The sequence below is a fragment of the Leptodactylus fuscus genome, chromosome 7 (assembly GCF_031893055.1).
Source record: "Leptodactylus fuscus isolate aLepFus1 chromosome 7, aLepFus1.hap2, whole genome shotgun sequence".
Classification (NCBI taxonomy): domain Eukaryota; kingdom Metazoa; phylum Chordata; class Amphibia; order Anura; family Leptodactylidae; genus Leptodactylus; species Leptodactylus fuscus.
In genome coordinates, this window is record NC_134271.1 from 23481722 (window position 1) to 23501118 (window position 19397).

The 19397-nt window shown below is 43.2% G+C and overlaps 1 long non-coding RNA gene across 1 annotated transcript; it reads right to left on the minus strand.

Moving 5' to 3' along the window:
• Nucleotides 1–3369: 3369 nt before the first annotated feature.
• Nucleotides 3370–13365, minus strand: LOC142212531 (uncharacterized). The gene is made up of 4 exons (XR_012717199.1): nucleotides 13321–13365; nucleotides 13178–13226; nucleotides 12883–12968; nucleotides 3370–3419 (listed from the first exon to the last, which is right to left on the minus strand). It is a non-coding gene; the product is annotated as an uncharacterized LOC142212531 (long non-coding RNA).
• Between the last annotated feature and the right edge of the window lie 6032 nt (nucleotides 13366–19397).

The following is a 19397-nucleotide window of genomic DNA, read 5'->3' on the forward strand; positions in this document are numbered from 1 at the left end:
CTCTCTGGGAGCTCCGGCTGAAGTTACAGCCGGCTCCTAGTGAAAGCAGCTACACGATCTCTGTGAAGCTGCTGTGTTCTGATGGACGTACAGGTACGTCCTGGCAGAACTAGGCAACCACTATCCGGACGTATATAGTCTATGGGCGGTCCGGAGGTGGTTAAAGACCTTGGGAACACTTCACTAAATACCAGTGATAGGCAGTGCAGGACATCAAATTAATAATATAAATATGTAGTAGGTGGGGCCCCACTTTTAATTTTGCCCAGGGCCCCGTCTTGTCTAAAACCGGCCCTGAGTGTAGTTTCACAACAGCTGCAGGTTTCTGATCACTGTCACACACAATGAATGGAGAGACAGCACAAATGTCTGAACACTGCAGTCTGGCGTATACATGAGGAGAACACTCCCGTCTCTCCTTTTCTGCCCCTCTTAGTGTTGACTTATGGCTGGCTGCTGTATATCTACATACAGAACATCCCGTCCAGCATTGCGAGGAGGGTGGGGAGGAGCGTGCCCCTCATGAATACACCGGACTCATAACTCTAAGGACCTGTCCCAGTGGCGTAACTACCACCATAGCAGCGGTAGCAGCTGCCACAGGGCCCGGGACATTAGGGGCCCGGTGACAGCTGCTACCGCTGCTATCATTATGCTCGGAGGTCTTTTCGGACCCCCGAGTATAATGATCGGGGCCCCCTGTTGGTGGAATACTTTCCACCAACAGGGGGCCCCGAAGCTGCAGCAACGGCTGAGACACAGGAGCTGCGGGTCTGTCTCCTGTCAGCGCTGCAGGACGCTCCCCCTCTCTCCCCCCTCCCTTTCTCTGCTGTCCTCTGCCCACCAATGAGAGGAGGAGGCGGGGCTTATCCCTGCCGTCCAGCACAGAAGAGAAGAGGAAGAAGCTGCTCCAGGAAAATGAAACTGAAGCTACACAGGTACGTACTGGGGTTACTTATTACTATCAGGCATTTGGGGGGATTACTTGTGTTTTAGTAACTCCATGTGCCTCATAGTAATAGCAGTTAACTCCATCATCTCCCTCACATTAACCCCTGTTTGCCTCACCATAAGAGTTACTGATATGTGAGACATATGGGGGTAATAATAATGAAGATACTTTATTATTACCTCCATGTCTCTCACATATCAGTAACTCTTATGTGAGGTACACAAGGCTTAATGTGAGGGACATGATAGGGTTAACTGCTATTAATATGAGGCACATGGAGTTACTAAATTGTAATGCACAGGACCAGATTTTTTTTTATCCACAATTTGTCCTGGTATAGCGGTCAGCGGGTGACAGTATTTAGTCCTGTAGGGGCCACTAAGGGACATAATACTGTGTGCAGGGGCCACTAAGGGACATAATACTGTGTGCAGGGGACACTATGGGACATAATAGAGCGCGCAGGAATGCGTAGGAGGGACTCGGTCGAGATCTTCGGTGTCGGGGGGGCCCCATGTCAAAAGTTCGCCACGGGGCCCCGCCATTCCTAGTTACGCCACTGACCTGTCCCCATACTATGCTGCTCCTAGGGACAGTGAAAATGTATAACATATATGTGAAATGTTTGTAGGGAACAAAAGGAGACGACACATAGTTACACTAATAAGAAATAATTTATTTCTAACAATTATATTACCCTAAATGATGCTATAATATTTTGAAATTAATTTTTTGGATTATTATATATAATAATAACTATCATTACTAATATTTCTTTTATAATTCTTCTCTGAATGCTAAACTACATCCCTATCCCTAAAGCTGTTGATCCAGAAGAAGGCGAAAACCCCTGGACACATTCAGCCAATTCGTGTCACAGGGGGAAAATTCCTTCTTGACCCCGGGAAAAGGCGATCAGTCCGAGGACCCCGGATCAAACCTGCTAAGTCCTATTAAGGACGTATTAAATATCATATATATTAAGTAAATTATGATGAATATTTTCTTATTAGTAACTGTTACTATGTTATTTTTGCTAATATTATCATAGCTATCCTTATATTATGTATTATCATTATTACTAATAATTCTATTGATATAGTGCTATAAATATAAACTACATCCCTATCCCTAAAGCTGTTGATCCAGAAGAAGGCGAAAACCCCTGGACACATTCGGCCAATTCGTGTCACAGGGGGAAAATTCCTTCTTGACCCCGGGAAAAGGCGATCAGTCCAAGGACCCCGGATCAAACCTGCTGAAGTCTATTATAATAATAATTATTATAGTTAATTAACTTAAAACTTCTAATATTAGAATTATTATTGAAATCACTATTACTATTCTATATTGTCATTTTATAATTATCACTATCAATATTGTTAGTTGCCTATTATATTTTTTTTACTAGTTTTATTCCTGTTTCTATTATTATGTTACTATAAACTACATCCCTATCCCTAAAGCTGTTGATCCAGAAGAAGGCGAAAACCCCTGGACACATTCGGCCAATTCGTGTCACAGGGGGAAAATTCCTTCTTGACCCCGGGAAAAGGCGATCAGTCCGAGGACCCCGGATCAAACCTGCTGAAGTCTATTATAATAATAATTATTATAGTTAATTAACTTAAAACTTCTAATATTAGAATTATTATTGAAATCACTATTACTATTCTATATTGTCATTTTATAATTATCACTATCAATATTGTTAGTTGCCTATTATATTTTTTTTACTAGTTTTATTCCTGTTTCTATTATTATGTTACTATAAACTACATCCCTATCCCTAAAGCTGTTGATCCAGAAGAAGGCGAAAACCCCTGGACACATTCGGCCAATTCGTGTCACAGGGGGAAAATTCCTTCTTGACCCCGGGAAAAGGCGATCGGTCCAAGGACCTTGGATCAAGCCTGCTGATTCCTATTCTAATTAATAACTAAGTAACCTTGATATTAATATTATTTTATACTATTTTTCTCTAAGATTATTATTATACTACTATTACTTTTATTAATATTCTATGGCTATTAATATAATTACTATTAATACTATTATATCTGCTGCTGATCTTATTACAGCTTGGGACTCCCATACTTTACCTGCACCATGGATGGAGGAGAATATTGGACAGGATGTTTTTCTTTCCTCCAAGCATCATGTGGATGTACCGGAGGAGGGCATATAGATGAGTCTGGCTGGTTTCTCCATCTTCCCTTTTCTTCTTCCTCGCCATCTCTTCTTCCTCTTCACTGGTCTCCTCAGGGGTCTTCTTTTCTTCTTTCTCTACTCGCTTCCTCTTCACTTGACACTTTTGAGCCTTTTCTTGTATCTTCTCTGTCTCTTCCTTCTTCTCTTGGGACGGCCCAGGTTCTTCCTCCTTCTCTTGGGACGGTCCAGGTTCTTCATCATCCAGCGGAAAAGGCAGATATTTCTTCTGGGCTTCACGGTTGGTCGGCATGAGGCGCTAAAGAATAAGGAATTAGTCAAATGTCTATTGAGACTTTCTTATACAACTTTTACATCTATAGTAAGGACATGTGTGAATCTAATGATAACATAGTAGGCAGAATCAGGGGTGAACCTAGCCCCATGATGGCGAACCTGTGGTACACATGGCAATGAGGGCATGCAGAGCCCTCTCTGCTGGCACGTGCGCTGTCGCCCGGATCGCTCACTATCGAGGAATCTGGTTCAGATTCCCTGTTAGTGAGCAATCTCTGCTTTCAGCTGTATGTGCAAATTCACATACAGATGAAAGCTGTCAGTGTAAGCTGCGGTTTGCACGACTGCGGTCTACACTGATTGCAGAGAGTGTTCTCTGGCCTGACGCAAGTGCGATGACATAAGTCATCAGCGCCTTCTATCAGAAAAAGGAGGATGCCTGGCGGCTCTTCATGGGTAAGTTTAACCCCTTAGTGGCCAGCCTATTTTGGACCTTAATGACCAAGCCAAATTTTGGAAATTTGCCCTGTGTGACTTTATCAGTAAATAATTCTGTAACAGTTTTAGGCATCCAAGCGATTCTGATATTGTTTTTTCGTGACATGTTGTACTTTGCTGAGAAGGTAAAATTAGACTGATATAACTTGTATAAATTTATTTAAAAAACTCGCAAATGCTGAAAATTTTGAAACTTTTTCAATGTTTTCCATTTTCAGCTGCGATATCTCACATATGCACAATAATACAGGGCAAAAAAGTTAGTAGTTATATATTTCTAAATGTTCCTTTTGTGTTTCAAGCATATTTGAGTAATTTAGACAATTTACAAGTTTATAAGAAAATTTTGGAAATTTGGAGTATGTGATTTTTTCCTGTATGTTTGCAGACAGGAATTGGTGGCATAATGACAGAAACTCCCATTAAATGACCCAATTTGTAAAACTAGACCCCTTCAGGTATTCTTTGAGGGGTATAGTGGGCATTTTGATCAAACAAATATTGTTTTGCAAGAATTATTACAAATGATGAAAAAAATTACATTTTCATTTTCTTCAAATATGTGTCATATTAAAGCCAGTTTTTTTGCACACAACACATCAAAAAGAAGAAACACACTCCAAAAAATATCACCCCACTTCTCCTGTGTTATAAAATGTACACTTTGTGGCCTTAGTCCTATGTACGCACATACAGTAGGGCCCAAGAGGTAGAAAGGGCCGAATGGATTTCAAAACACAAATTTTGCTTGCAGATATTTTAGGCCCATTGCACATTCAAACAAGATTTCAGTTACCAAAGCAATTGAAAACCCCCATAAATGACACCATGTTATAAACTAGACCCCTTGAGGTATTCATTGAGGGGTATAGTGAGTACTTTGACCCCATAAGTTTTTAGAAAATTTGCGTCAAACAAAAAAATTTCATATTTTTTTTACACAAAAGTGTCATTTTATAGGCAGTTTTTTTTGCACTGAACACATGAAAATGAAGAAAAACACTCCAAAATAGATGACCCCATTTTTCCTGTGTTCAAAAATGTACACTTTGTAGCCTTAATTCTATGTACGGACGCACGGTAGGGCCCAAAAAGAAGGGAGCACCAACTGGATTTCAAGACACAAATTTTGCTTCTAAATGTTTCAGGCCCATTGCACATTCAAACAAGATTTGAGTTACCAAAACAATTTAAAACCCCAATAAATGACACTATTTTATAAACTAGACCCCTTGAGGTATTCATTGAGGGGTATAGTGAGTATTTTGACCCCATAGCCATCTCACAGATTTTACTAACCTTGGGATGTGTAGGTTAAAATTTACTAAAATGTCCTTTTATCTCCAAAGTTTTCATTTTCACAAGGGGTTAAAGGAGAGAAAGCCCCCCACAGTTTGTTACACAATTTCTCCTGAACACGGCAATACCCCATATGTGGCCATAATCTGCTGTATGGGTACATGGTGGGGCTCAGAATGGAAAGAGCGCTATTTGGGTTTTGGACGGCAGATGTTGCTGGAATAGTTTTCAGGTGCCATGTCGCATCTGCTGAGCCCCTAAAGTATCAATACAATGGAAACCCCTCAATAGTGACCCCATTTTAAAAACTACACCCATCAAAGAATGTATCAAGGCATATTATCATTTTGAGCCTAAAAATGCTTCCCAAAAATTAATGTACAAAATGAAAATTGAAATTTTGAAAGAAATATGCCATTTCGGTGCCCAATACGTTGCCCCCACTTTGTGTTGTCAGAGACCTGCACTCCTAAAACTATTAAGGGGCCATCCCGAAGGGCAAAAAATTACATATGTGGGTGTAAACTGCTGCTTGGGAACACAGCAGGGCGCAGAAGGGAAGGAGCACTGTGCTTTTTAGCTTTTGGGGTACAGATTTAGAGGGACCCTCTGGGCGCCATGATGTTTTTGCAGAGCCCTGGAGGTTCCAGTATACTGGAATTCCCCAAGAAGTGACCCCATTTTGTAGGGGCAATTTTAGGGTCTCTGCAAATGTGACATGGTGTCCAAACACCAACAATCTAAATCTGCACTCCAAAAGCACATATCGCTCCTTCACATCTGCGCCCAGCTGTGCACCCAAATGGCGGTGTATGCCCACATGTATGACACTGGTGTACTCCGGATAACGGACTTCATGCCATATGTGGGTAGAAAGGCTGTTTGGGCACAGCCGGGCACAGAAGGGAAGGAGCGCTATTTTGGTTTTTGGCGCATAGTTTGGTTTTTGGAAGTCACTTTTGCAAAGCCCCTGAATTGCCAATAAAGTGGAATCTGCAGACATGTCACCCCATTTTGGACACTACCCCACTCATGGGATTTATCAAGTGGTGTAGCGAGCATTTTTAACCCTTGAGTATTGCATTTATTTAGTTTCCAGAAATGAAATCGCAGCTGATAATGAGAAGTTAAAAATGAAATTTTTCCAGAGATTCGCCATTTTAGTGCCCGATATGTTGTGCCCAACTTATGTCAGCAGAGATACCGTTAAATATTATATTTACAATATTCTCTAGCAGACATGGGGTTAACACTCTACTGACATCATATCTGTAATATTCTGGGAACATGGGTGCGGTTAGAGTACACCATTTTAGAAATCTCCTTACATAGCAGCAAGATGGAAGGTAACACCCCCTCTCATGAATATAAATGAGTAAGAAATACACATGTCTGGGTCTGTCTTTGGGAAGAAGACCAGGAGGTCGGTCGTAGGGAAGACCAGGGTAGGTGGTCCTGGCAGGTCGTCATCATCCATGAGGGGAATCCATGGGGAATCTATGGCAGGTCTGTCTGCTATCCCTCTCTGTCATCCTGGACAAGATGTCATGAATATCCCAGATGACCAGACCAGATGATCAAGCATGAACCAAGCTGTAACCACAAAATATCCAGATAGAAACCTAACTTATCTGAAGATGTAAGCTATTGACATTGACTGATATTTGTGTTATTTGGACATTTTCCCTGTTCCTGTGTTTTCCTTCAAGATATTAATAAACCCCTACATTTTTATAACAAGTTGACTCCTTCCTATCGTGGATAAGGCCTATAACACGTGGCACGAGTCTCACCCGCAACTTCAGAGATATTTAACAGATACACACTCCAAAAACTGGTAAGCGGGTATCCCGGGCACAACAGCTTTCAGAGCGTTCATCTCTGATACAAGTCGGACACAACATATTAGGCACCGAAATGACATATTCCTGGAAAACTGGTCATTTTCACTTCACACAATCAGCTTCGTATTCATTTATGGATAAGTTATAGCGACACTTGGGGGTTAAAAATGCTCTTTTTACCCCTGGATAAATCCTTCAGGGGTGTAGTTTCCAAAATAAGGTCTCATATCAGGGGATTCCACATTACTGGCGTTTCAGCTCTACAAAAGTGTCATGGCATCCAAAAACCAAACCGTCTGCGCTCCAAAAACCCAATAACCCTTCTTCCCTTCTGTGTCCGGCTGTGCCCTAATTTCAGTTAATACTTACATATGACATTACGTCCGTTATCCTGGGTACACCAGTGTCATACATGTGTCATACATGTGGCATAAACTGCAGTTTGGGCGCACAGCAGGGCGCAGAAGGGAAGGAGCGCGATGCGGCTTTTGGAGTACAGATTCAGATGTTTGGTATCTGGACGCCATGTCATGTTTGTAGAGCCTGTAAGGTACCAGAAAAGTGGATTCCCCAAAGGAGTGACCCCATTTTGAAAACTGCACCCCTCAAAGAATGTATCAGGGGGTGTAGTGAGTATTAGTATCCCGGACGTGACTGCACAGCGGATGGCGAAGAGGGAATATATAAGAGGTGCGGAGGACATTGCAGACACCAAATTCCCTACTATGTTCCAGTAGCTCCTATGATTGGGGGAGTCACTCTGGGGGTCACTTCTGGTGTCTGTTCCCTCGTAAGCTGTAAATATGGGGTGTCCCCTGATATTCGCTCGCACCGCTTATATATTCCCTTCCTGCTGCAGCCAGTTGTGTTCTAATAATTTGGCGATTTTTGCGGGTTTTTGTCTTCACATTACTAGATGTTATATTTTCTTTATTTTTCTGGTGACGTGGCCATATAAGGGCTTGTTATTTGCTGGATGCGATGTATTTTGTAATGACACCATCTTGGGCGCCTACAACTTACTGATTACATTTTATTAACTCTGTTTTTGCTGGATTTAAAAAAATAAAATCAATTCTGGCATTGCATCTTCCCTTTTAAATTTTGCACCATGCGGCGTACAGTATAAGTAACATGTTCCCTTTATTCTGCGGGTCGGTACGGTTACGGCGATACCTCATTTATAGTATTTTTTTATGCGATACTAATTCTGCAGAACAATAACACATTTGGGGACATAAATCAGTGATTTTTGCATAGCATCTTCTGCGAGTCGTAACATTTTTATTTTTCGGTTGACAGTGTTGGTTGGGGGTTTATTTTTTGCGGGAGAACCTGTGCTTTTTATTGGTACTATTGTGGGGTGTATATGACTTTTTGATCACTTTTTATAGCATATTTTCTAAGGTGAGATGGCGAAAAATCATTACTTCCGGCGGGTTTTTTCCAACATTTACCGTATACATTAAATATTATTTCAGTTTTATTGTACAGATTGTTACGGACGCGGCGATACCAAATATGTATTGTTTTTATTAATTTTTAGGTGTTTTTTTTACATAACTCATTTTCTATAGAAAAAAGGAGATTTTGGGGGCTTTATAACTTTATTCATTTTTTTCAAAAGCTTTATTTATTTATTTTTCACTTTTTTTTCACTTTTTATTTCACTTTTTTGTGTGTCTCTTTTAGGACACTTGATTCAGCAATGATTTCAATGCTGAATCAATGTTACAGGCTGGAGACACAGGCTGCACGTGTCTCCAGTCTGTAACAGGAAGCCAAGCGATGTAGACGCATCGCTTGGCTTCCTGAGTACTGGGGCAGGATCAACCAGGTAACGGGGGGCTTAGGCAGTCTGGGGTCACTGGCCAGACCCCAGGCTGCATGTTTTTCATATCGGCACCCCCCGATCTGACCGGCACCATCACGGAACCGCTTCAGTTCCATGATCATGTTTGATCACGGAACTGAAGGGGTTAAAAAAAACCCATCGGAGCCCCCTCCGATGGGGGGTTATGAAGCAAGGTCTTAGCTATAAGATACAGCTAAGACTTGCTCCAACTACGTGGGCACTGACAGGGAATCCTTCCTTGACTGCCCCACGTAGTCTTCCTATAGGGCAGTCAGGAAGGACCTGTCAGTGCCGACGTAGATTTCCTATGGGCCGGTCGTTAAGGGGTTAATACTGTGTGTGTGTGTGGGAAGAGGGGGGGTGTATTGAGGAGCATATAATACTGTGTGTGTGTGCTGGGGGGGAGCCCTACTAAACAGCATATAATACTGTGTTTGTGGGGGGCTACTGTAGAGCATATAATATTGTGGGGGGGGCTACTGTAGAGCATATAATATCGTGGGGGGCTACTGTGGAGCATATAATATTGTGGGGGGGGCTACTGTAGAGCATATAATATCGTGGGGGGCTACTGTGGAGCATAAAATACTGTGGGGGGGGCTACTATAGAGCATATAATACTGTGGAGGGACTACTGTGGAGTATATAATACTGTGTTAGGGCCCCTTCACTATTTGTATCACACAGTATCTGTTGCATAGCAGACATGATATTATTACAAGCTGTAATAACATGGCACGGTGACTATAAAACAGATCCTGTGCAATGTAAATAGTGAACATTAATTGTTCAAAAGTACCAAATGCAGAGACCTTTACCTTTCAGTACAAAGTTGTTGGTATTACTGAAAGCTCTGCAAAGCCCCATTCATGTGATTTGTGAGTCCATATCTGTCTGCAATTGTGGATTCGCACAGTATTAAGGTTAAATAACCGTGTTGGCACTTTGCGATAATTTTGTGGGTTGCAGTTTGGGCACTCGGTCTCATAAATAAACCTTACTTACTTACATCACTGATCTAGCCTCTCTGCTGCCTGAGGCGAACTATAGAAAGGTGACCCCCATACCCTTCCCCCAAAAAAATAAATAAATTTGAGTTTACATCCGACTAGCATCACATACTCCTATCGTCACACAATAAATGTACTATAACTCATGACAGAAATCTGAGAGGAGATCCGTGCTGCGGAGGGGAGACTATAACGTACTGACAGCTTCACTGTAAAATTATTTAGTAACGTTGTACTACGCAAATGTTCATTTGGAAAAAAAAAATAATAATAAGACCGCACACAGACCCATTATGGTCAATGGGGCCTCTCACATATCCACTGTCTTTCAAGGATGGAGAGACACTGAGAAAAAAAAAAAACCTGTCAATTCCACCTGCCACCTCCCACTTCAATGCAATTGGGTTACTCGCAGTCATATTGACAGTGACACAGCTAGTGCAGGGATTCCTATGTAGCATTAAGGGTATGTTCACACTGACAAATTTCCCGCTGAATCTGCCTCTCATTTAGTATCTACCTGAGGTACAAGCCGGATGCTTCCTTTTTCTGCTAGCTGGAAAAAAATCAACTGCCAGAAAATTTCTGCTTCTTTCTTCCATTAAAATGAATGGGAGGCAGATTTCAGGTGGCATTTGGAGGTGATTTTGAGGCAGAATATGGTCCAAATTTCTCTGTATGAACATACCATAAGAGTTCTTGCAGTAATTCATTCTGACAGGGGACATGCAGATGCATCAGTATTAACTAGTGACTCCTAAAGCTACAAAGGAATCCCTGCATTAGCTGGGTGACTGCTGTTACTGTCAGACAGATTAAAATTAACCTACTGAAGTGCCTTACTGTCATTGTGACCAGGAGTAACCCAATCCCATTGAAGCATTAGTTGGGAGGAGGGGGGAGCAGGAGCAGGCTATTCATAAGAATTGCTGGGCAGCTCCTGACATACAAATAAACAGGGACCACTCAGCAATTCAAATGAATAGCTGGCATCAAGATAACACTAACAACATACTTTTTTTCTGAATAAGGGGTTCTTTCTTTACTACTATTTGCAGCAAGGAGGCATCTTTTTACATAAGGCTGAGGCCCCACATTATAGAAATGCTGCATTTTTTGTTGCAGATTTTGCTGCAATTTTTTTTTTTTTTTTTTGAGCCAAAGAGTGGCCTGAAAAAGTGGAAAATATAAAAGGAGTTCTTAGACAATACTCTTCTGTTATATATACTCCTGACTTTGGCTCAAAAGAAAAGCTGTGTTTCCACAGCATTGAGCCTCAATTTAGGGCCCCACGTGGCATAAATGCTGTAGTTTGCTGCAGCCGAAAAGTGAGGGCAAAAACCACAATATTTTACAGTCCTTGCAAAGTGGATGGGATTCTATTGAATTCCATCCACACATTGCAGAAAATTAACCAAAGCAGAAATGCTGTGATTTCCAAAACCATTGTGTTTTTGGAAATCTCAGCATGTCAATTATACCTATGGAAATGGTTTCCCTATACATATAATTGATGCAGAAAAGCCCTGCAGAGGAAAACTGCTGGCTTTCTGTGAAAAGTGCTGTGTGAAAAACCCGCGATACCTTGCCGCCACGGTTTTTCCTACAACACTTTTTCACTGCGGTCCACAACATGGGGCCTTAGCCTAAAGGAGTTTATGCCATGAGAAATATTTATCCTCTACCCTTAGGATAGAGGATAAATACCTAATTGTTGGGGGTCTGACTGCAGAGAGCCCCAGTGATTCTGAGGACGGGTAGGAGTAATGGTAATTATTATCTCCATTATGAATTCAGCCTGACTGCAGAAAGCATGACTATAGGAGTACCACTTGGCGGATATACAAACCTGCGCTCCTATTCACTTGGATAGCAGTGCCAAAGATAGCCGAACTACAGTACTCAGCTATCTGTGGCACTCCCATTGAAGAGAATAGGAGCGAGGATTTGTATATCCACCAAGTGACACTCCTATATTCAGGCTGGCTGTAGTCAGGCTGAATTCACAACAGAGGGAAAAAGACCCCCGTCCTCAGGATCAGTGAGGATCTCAGCGGTCAGACCACCACCTATCCAGTATTTATCCTCTATCCTAAGCATATAGGATAAATACACTTCTTAGTATTACTAGTATCTATATTTACATAGTATTGATGCTTTCGTGTTGTGTAAGGTGGTGAACCAGGGGGCACAGGGAGGGCTCCAGGCAGACAGAAGGACTAGACCAGATATAGTTGGGGTGAGAGAAGAGAGACTGCAGGAGCCTTACAGCAAACTAGTGCTGGACAGACAGAAGGAGTTTTCCCCACTGTAAGAGTATGTTCACACAGAGTTTTTTTGCAGGCGGATTTTTTTGTGGAATCCGCCTCCAAATCTACCTGCAAAAATGGCTCCTATTCATTTGAATGGGAGCCGCTCGCTAGTGGGAAAAAGAAGCGAGATGTCCCTTCTTCCTGCGGATTCAGCGGCGTGAGACTCCCTCCTGGTTAGGCCCATTCATTCAGGTCTAATCAGAAGCAGAATGCTGCCACTGAATGCCAGTGCACTGCATTGGCATCCCGTCGCGGCTAGCCGCGTGCAGTTCACACGGCAGAATTTGGTGACCTGGGCTGTGTCACGTCACTCCACTGCTCAATTGACCTGGTTGATGTGGCTGATGGCAGCAACAGAGAGATGCACTGAGGAGGCGGAGCCAGGGGAGCAGGGATAAGTCATCATCCAGGAGGCGGAGCCAGGGGAGCAGGGATAAGTCATCATCCAGGAGGCGGAGCCAGGGGAGCAGGGATGAGTCATCATCCAGGAGGCGGAGCAGCCCTAATGGAGCAGGAGCAGTGCTGGTGATGCTGCTGCTGAGCGAGTGTGCAGCGCTGTGCTAATATCTGTCTACACACTGCCGAACTCCCTTCATGTCCGTCTACTCCCCTGGTGTCTACACCTGCCCAGCACTGGTCCCGCTCAGCATGTTTTGAAATCACTAACCTCCATATTGAAGATAGGTAACGGCAGGAACTTGACGGAGTAGATGAGGAGTTGTGCGTTTCTTTCTTCCACGGTGCAGGGATAATCTGAAGAGAGAAAAAATAAATAATGGGATCAGTCATAACAGTAATCATAATATCCAAAAAAATACAGTAAAATTCATTTATCCACCAACAATGCAGCCTGCTAGGTGCTGGATTATCAAATATGCTGGATTATAGGATGGGCATAAAAACATATAAATAAACAAATCATTCCATTTCATCAATGAGATTATGGGGTTAAAAATACTCACTTAAGAAGGGTGTCAGTCCGTACACGCACTCCTGGCGGCGGTAGACGTGCTAAGGAGAAGAGAATACAGTAAGTGTCACTTATCAGGGATGGAGGAGCAGAGGACAATAGGACAAGGGATCAGGGTATAATGAAGACACTCACCTCCATTGATCTGCAATCCATAACTGTAATCCGTAGCAAAATCTGTAAACCCAAAAACAAACTCACAGATGTGATAAAGTCTCAAACACTGCAGCTTTCCGATGTACAGATAGGGGGTGTACGTCCTGGTGTCGCCCCCCTGTATAATGAAGTACTGCTATACTATCCCAGTGGTGTTACCCCTCTCATTTCTTATTATAGCTTTATAGCAGTCAGACAGTTTCTCTCCCCTGAAATACCACAGAATAAAACTATAAATTCTAGCTGCCTGCAGCCACCACTAGGGGGAGAATAGAGGCATACTGGTGACTGTTATGTAAGTTCAATGTCTAAGTCAGGGATCGGCAACCTTTTATGTACAGCGTGCTGATTTAAAGCAACACTGATTCCTGATAATGTGAGTGAGGCCCCATGGGAGATAAATCGGGGTCAGTCCTATCAGATGATGGGAAGATCTTACCTCGGCGTCGCTCTGTAACAAACTGAGGAAAACTGGCAGTTGTTTTTTTTTCAAATTCTTTTCCAGCGATCCTATTGGCTGCTGGCCAGTTATGTAAATTTAACCCTTTAATGACCAGACACTTTTCTAGCATTTCTCTGCACATGGTGGTTTATTGGCCCTTTCTCATTGGTTAGGCTACCAGAATAATTTTACAACATTCCTTCATGAAATATAGGGCAGTGTATTAACACATTACTTAAAGATTTTCTGTCTTGCTAGCTTTATTCTGGGTTACCTGTATAAAAGGTGAGAAAGCTAGCCTCTTTTTTAATTTGTAAAGTTGGGTATGCCTCAGTTCTGCCATGCCAAGGGGCACCTGGTAAATATGTAATGGCTGAGTCCTATAGAGACAGTGGCTCTGCCCCCTCCGCTACTCACTACATAGCAGACACTGAGCGATATTTACCCTGGTACAGAAAAGACAGTAGTGTTTATCTGTGTGACGTGGGCACTAGATGTGCTCGCCATGTCCCCTTTTCAGACGTGATCAGAACATAAAGTGTACAAGTTACATATAACATGTCTGCTACTCTGCTAGCGTAGGAGATTTGCCTGCTGTTTGTGAAGACATTCCTTTCTTCACAAGCTAACTGTATATATGGACACTGTACAGAATCACTTCTCCTATACTGTATATGTGGACACTGTACAGAATCACTTCTCCTATACTGTATATATGGACACTGTACAGAATCACTTCTCCTATACTGTATATGTGGACACTGTACAGAATCACTTCTCCTATACTGTATATATGGACACTGTACAGAATCACTTCTCCTATACTGTATATATGGACACTGTACAGAATCACTTCTCCTATACTGTATATATGGACACTGTACAGAATCACTTCTCCTATACTGTATATGTGGACACTGTACAGAATCACTTCTCCTATACTGTATATATGGACACTGTACAGAATCACTTCTCCTATACTGTATATGTGGACACTGTACAGTATCACTTCTCCTATACTGTATATGTGGACACTGTACAGAATCACTTCTCCTATACTGTATATGTGGACACTGTACAGAATCACTTCTCCTATACTGTATATATGGACACTGTACAGAATCACGTCTCCTATACTGTATATATGGACACTGTACAGAATCACTTCTCCTATACTGTATATATGGACACTGTACAGAATCACTTCTCCTATACTGTATATGTGGACACTGTACAGAATCACTTCTCCTATACTGTATATATGGACACTGTACAGAATCACTTCTCCTATACTGTATATGTGGACACTGTACAGAATCACTTCTCCTATACTGTATATATGGACACTGTACAGAATCACTTCTCCTATACTGTATATATGGACACTGCACAGAATCACTTCTCCTATACTGTATATATGGACACTGCACAGAATCACTTCTCCTATACTGTATATATGGACACTGTACAGAATCACTTCTCCTATACTGTATATATCAGACCTGGGCAATGTGTGGCCCGCATAGCTACTGTAAGATTCTTCAAGGACCTGTGATGATGTCACCAGGCTGCTGGCAATGGGGGCTGCTGAATGATAGAGAGAGGACCTGTGATGATGTCATCACAGCCTATCACCAGGATAGGTTACGGCTCGTTAGTGGGCGGAGTCACACGGGACTGTGTGCTCTCTGTAAGCTGCCGGCAATGGAGGCTGCTGTACAGAGAAGAGACAGCATGTGTGAGCATGAAGAGAGCATGTGTGAGCATGAAGAGAGAAGAGACAGCATGTGTGAGCATGAAGAGAGAAGAGACAGCATGTGTGAGCATGAAGAGAGAAGAGACAGCATGTGTGAGCATGAAGAGAGAAGAGACAGCATGTGAGAGCATGAAGAGAGAAGAGACAGCATGTGAGAGCATGAAGAGAGAAGAGACAGCATGTGTGAGCATGAAGAGACAGCATGTGAGAGCATGAAGAGAGAAGAGACAGCATGTGTGAGCATGAAGAGAGAAGAGACAGCATGTGTGAGCATGAAGAGAGAAGAGATAGCATGTGTGAGCATGAAGAGAGAAGAGACAGCATGTGAGAGCATGAAGAGACAGCATGTGAGAGCATGAAGAGAGAAGAGACAGCATGTGAGAGCATGAAGAGAGAAGAGACAGCATGTGTGAGCATGAAGAGAGAAGAGACAGCATGTGAGAGCATGAAGAGAGAAGAGACAGCATGTGAGAGCATGAAGAGAGAAGAGACAGCATGTGTGAGCATGAAGAGAGAAGAGACAGCATGTGAGAGCATGAAGAGAGAAGAGACAGCATGTGTGAGCATGAAGAGAGAAGATACAGCATGTGTGAGCATGAAGAGAGAAGAGACAGCATGTGTGAGCATGAAGAGACAGCATGTGAGAGCATGAAGAGAGAAGAGACAGCATGTGTGAGCATGAAGAGACAGCATGTGAGAGCATGAAGAGAGAAGAGACAGCATGTGTGAGCATGAAGAGAGAAGAGACAGCATGTGTGAGCATGAAGAGAGAAGAGACAGCATGTGAGAGCATGAAGAGAGAAGAGACAGCATGTGTGAGCATGAACAGAGAAGAGACAGCATGTGTGAGCATGAAGAGAGAAGAGACAACATGTGTGAGCATGAAGAGACAGCATGTGAGAGCATGAAGAGAGAAGAGACAGCATGTGAGAGCATGAAGAGAGAAGAGACAGCATGTGTGAGCATGAAGAGAGAAGAGACAGCATGTGAGAGCATGAAGAGACAGCATGTGAGAGCATGAAGAGAGAAGAGACAGCATGTGTGAGCATGAAGAGAGAAGAGACAGCATGTGTGAGCATGAAGAGAGAAGAGACAGCATGTGAGAGCATGAAGAGAGAAGAGACAGCATGTGTGAGCATGAAGAGAGAAGAGACAGCATGTGTGAGCATGAAGAGACAGCATGTGTGAGCATGAAGAGAGAAGAGACAGCATGTGAGAGCATGAAGAGACAGCATGTGTGAGCATGAAGAGACAGCATGTGTGAGCATGAAGAGAGAAGAGACAGCATGTGTGAGCATGAAGAGAGAAGAGACAGCATGTGAGAGCATGAAGAGAGAAGAGACAGCATGTGAGAGCATGAAGAGAGAAGAGACAGCATGTGTGAGCATGAAGAGAGAAGAGACAGCATGTGAGAGCATGAAGAGAGAAGAGACAGCATGTGAGAGCATGAAGAGAGAAGAGACAGCATGTGAGAGCATGAAGAGAGAAGAGACAGCATGTGTGAGCATGAAGAGAGAAGAGACAGCATGTGAGAGCATTAAGAGAGAAGAGACAGCATGTGAGAGCATGAAGAGAGAAGAGACAGCATGTGTGAGCATGAAGAGAGAAGAGACAGCATGTGTGAGCATGAAGAGAGAAGAGACAGCATGTGTGAGCATGAAGAGACAGCATGTGAGAGCATGAAGAGAGAAGAGACAGCATGTGTGAGCATGAAGAGAGAAGAGACAGCATGTGTGAGCATGAAGAGAGAAGAGACAGCATGTGAGAGCATGAAGAGAGAAGAGACAGCATGTGTGAGCATGAAGAGAGAAGAGACAGCATGTGAGAGCATGAAGAGAGAAGAGACAGCATGTGTGAGCATGAAGAGACAGCATGTGTGAGCATGAAGAGAGAAGAGACAGCATGTGTGAGCATGAAGAGAGAAGAGACAGCATGTGTGAGCATGAAGAGAGAAGAGACAGCATGTGAGAGCATGAAGAGAGAAGAGACAGCATGTGTGAGCATGAAGAGAGAAGAGACAGCATGTGAGAGCATGAAGAGAGAAGAGACAGCATGTGAGAGCATGAAGAGAGAAGAGACAGCATGTGTGAGCATGAAGAGAGAAGAGACAGCATGTGTGAGCATGAAGAGAGAAGAGACAGCATGTGAGAGCATGAAGAGAGAAGAGACAGCATGTGTGAGCATGAAGAGAGAAGAGACAGCATGTGAGAGCATGAAGAGAGAAGAGACAGCATGTGAGAGCATGAAGAGAGAAGAGACAGCATGTGTGAGCATGAAGAGAGAAGAGACAGCATGTGAGAGCATGAAGAGAGAAGAGACAGCATGTGTGAGCATGAAGAGAGAAGAGACAGCATGTGAGAGCATGAAGAGAGAAGAGACAGCATGTGTGAGCATGAAGAGAGAAGAGACAGCATGTGAGAGCATGAAGAGACAGCATGTGAGAGCATGAAGAGAGAAGAGACAGCATGTGTGAGCATGAAGAGAGAAGAGACAGCATTTGTGAGCATGAAGAGAGAAGAGACAGCATGTGTGAGCATGAAGAGACAGCATGTGAGAGCATGAAGAGAGAAGAGACAGCATGTGAGAGCATGAAGAGAGAAGAGACAGCATGTGTGAGCATGAAGAGAGAAGAGACAGCATGTGAGAGCATGAAGAGACAGCATGTGAGAGCATGAAGAGAGAAGAGACAGCATGTGAGAGCATGAAGAGAGAAGACATAGCATGTGTGAGCATGAAGAGACAGCATGTGAGAGCATGAAGAGAGAAGAGACAGCATGTGAGAGCATGAAGAGAGAAGAGACAGCATGTGTGAGCATGAAGAGAGAAGAGACAGCATGTGAGAGCATGAAGAGACAGCATGTGAGAGCATGAAGAGAGAAGAGACAGCATGTGTGAGCATGAAGAGAGAAGAGACAGCATGTGTGAGCATGAAGAGACAGCATGTGAGAGCATGAAGAGAGAAGAGACAGCATGTGTGAGCATGAAGAGAGAAGAGACAGCATGTGAGAGCATGAAGAGAGAAGAGACAGCATGTGTGAGCATGAAGAGAGAAGAGACAGCATGTGTGAGCATGAAGAGAGAAGAGACAGCATGTGTGAGCATGAAGAGAGAAGAGACAGCATGTGTGAGCATGAAGAGACAGCATGTGAGAGCATGAAGAGAGAAGAGACAGCATGTGTGAGCATGAAGAGAGAAGAGACAGCATGTGAGAGCATGAAGAGAGAAGAGACAGCGTGTGAGAACATGAAGAGAGAAGAGACAGCATGTGAGAGCATGAAGAGAGAAGAGACAGCATGTGTGAGCATGAAGAGAGAAGAGACAGCATGTGAGAGCATGAAGAGAGAAGAGACAGCATGTGTGAGCATGAAGAGAGAAGAGACAGCATGTGTGAGCATGAAGAGAGAAGAGACAGCATGTGTGAGCATGAAGAGAGAAGAGACAGCATGTGAGAGCATGAAGAGACAGCATGTGAGAGCATGAAGAGAGAAGAGACAGCATGTGTGAGCATGAAGAGAGAAGAGACAGCATGTGTGAGCATGAAGAGACAGCATGTGTGAGCATGAAGAGAGAAGAGACAGCATGTGAGAGCATGAAGAGACAGCATGTGTGAGCATGAAGAGACAGCATGTGTGAGCATGAAGAGAGAAGAGACAGCATGTGTGAGCATGAAGAGAGAAGAGACAGCATGTGTGAGCATGAAGAGAGAAGAGACAGCATGTGTGAGCATGAAGAGAGAAGAGACAGCATGTGTGAGCATGAAGAGAGAAGAGACAGCATGTGTGAGCATGAAGAGAGAAGAGACAGCATGTGAGAGCATGAAGAGAGAAGAGACAGCATGTGTGAGCATGAAGAGAGAAG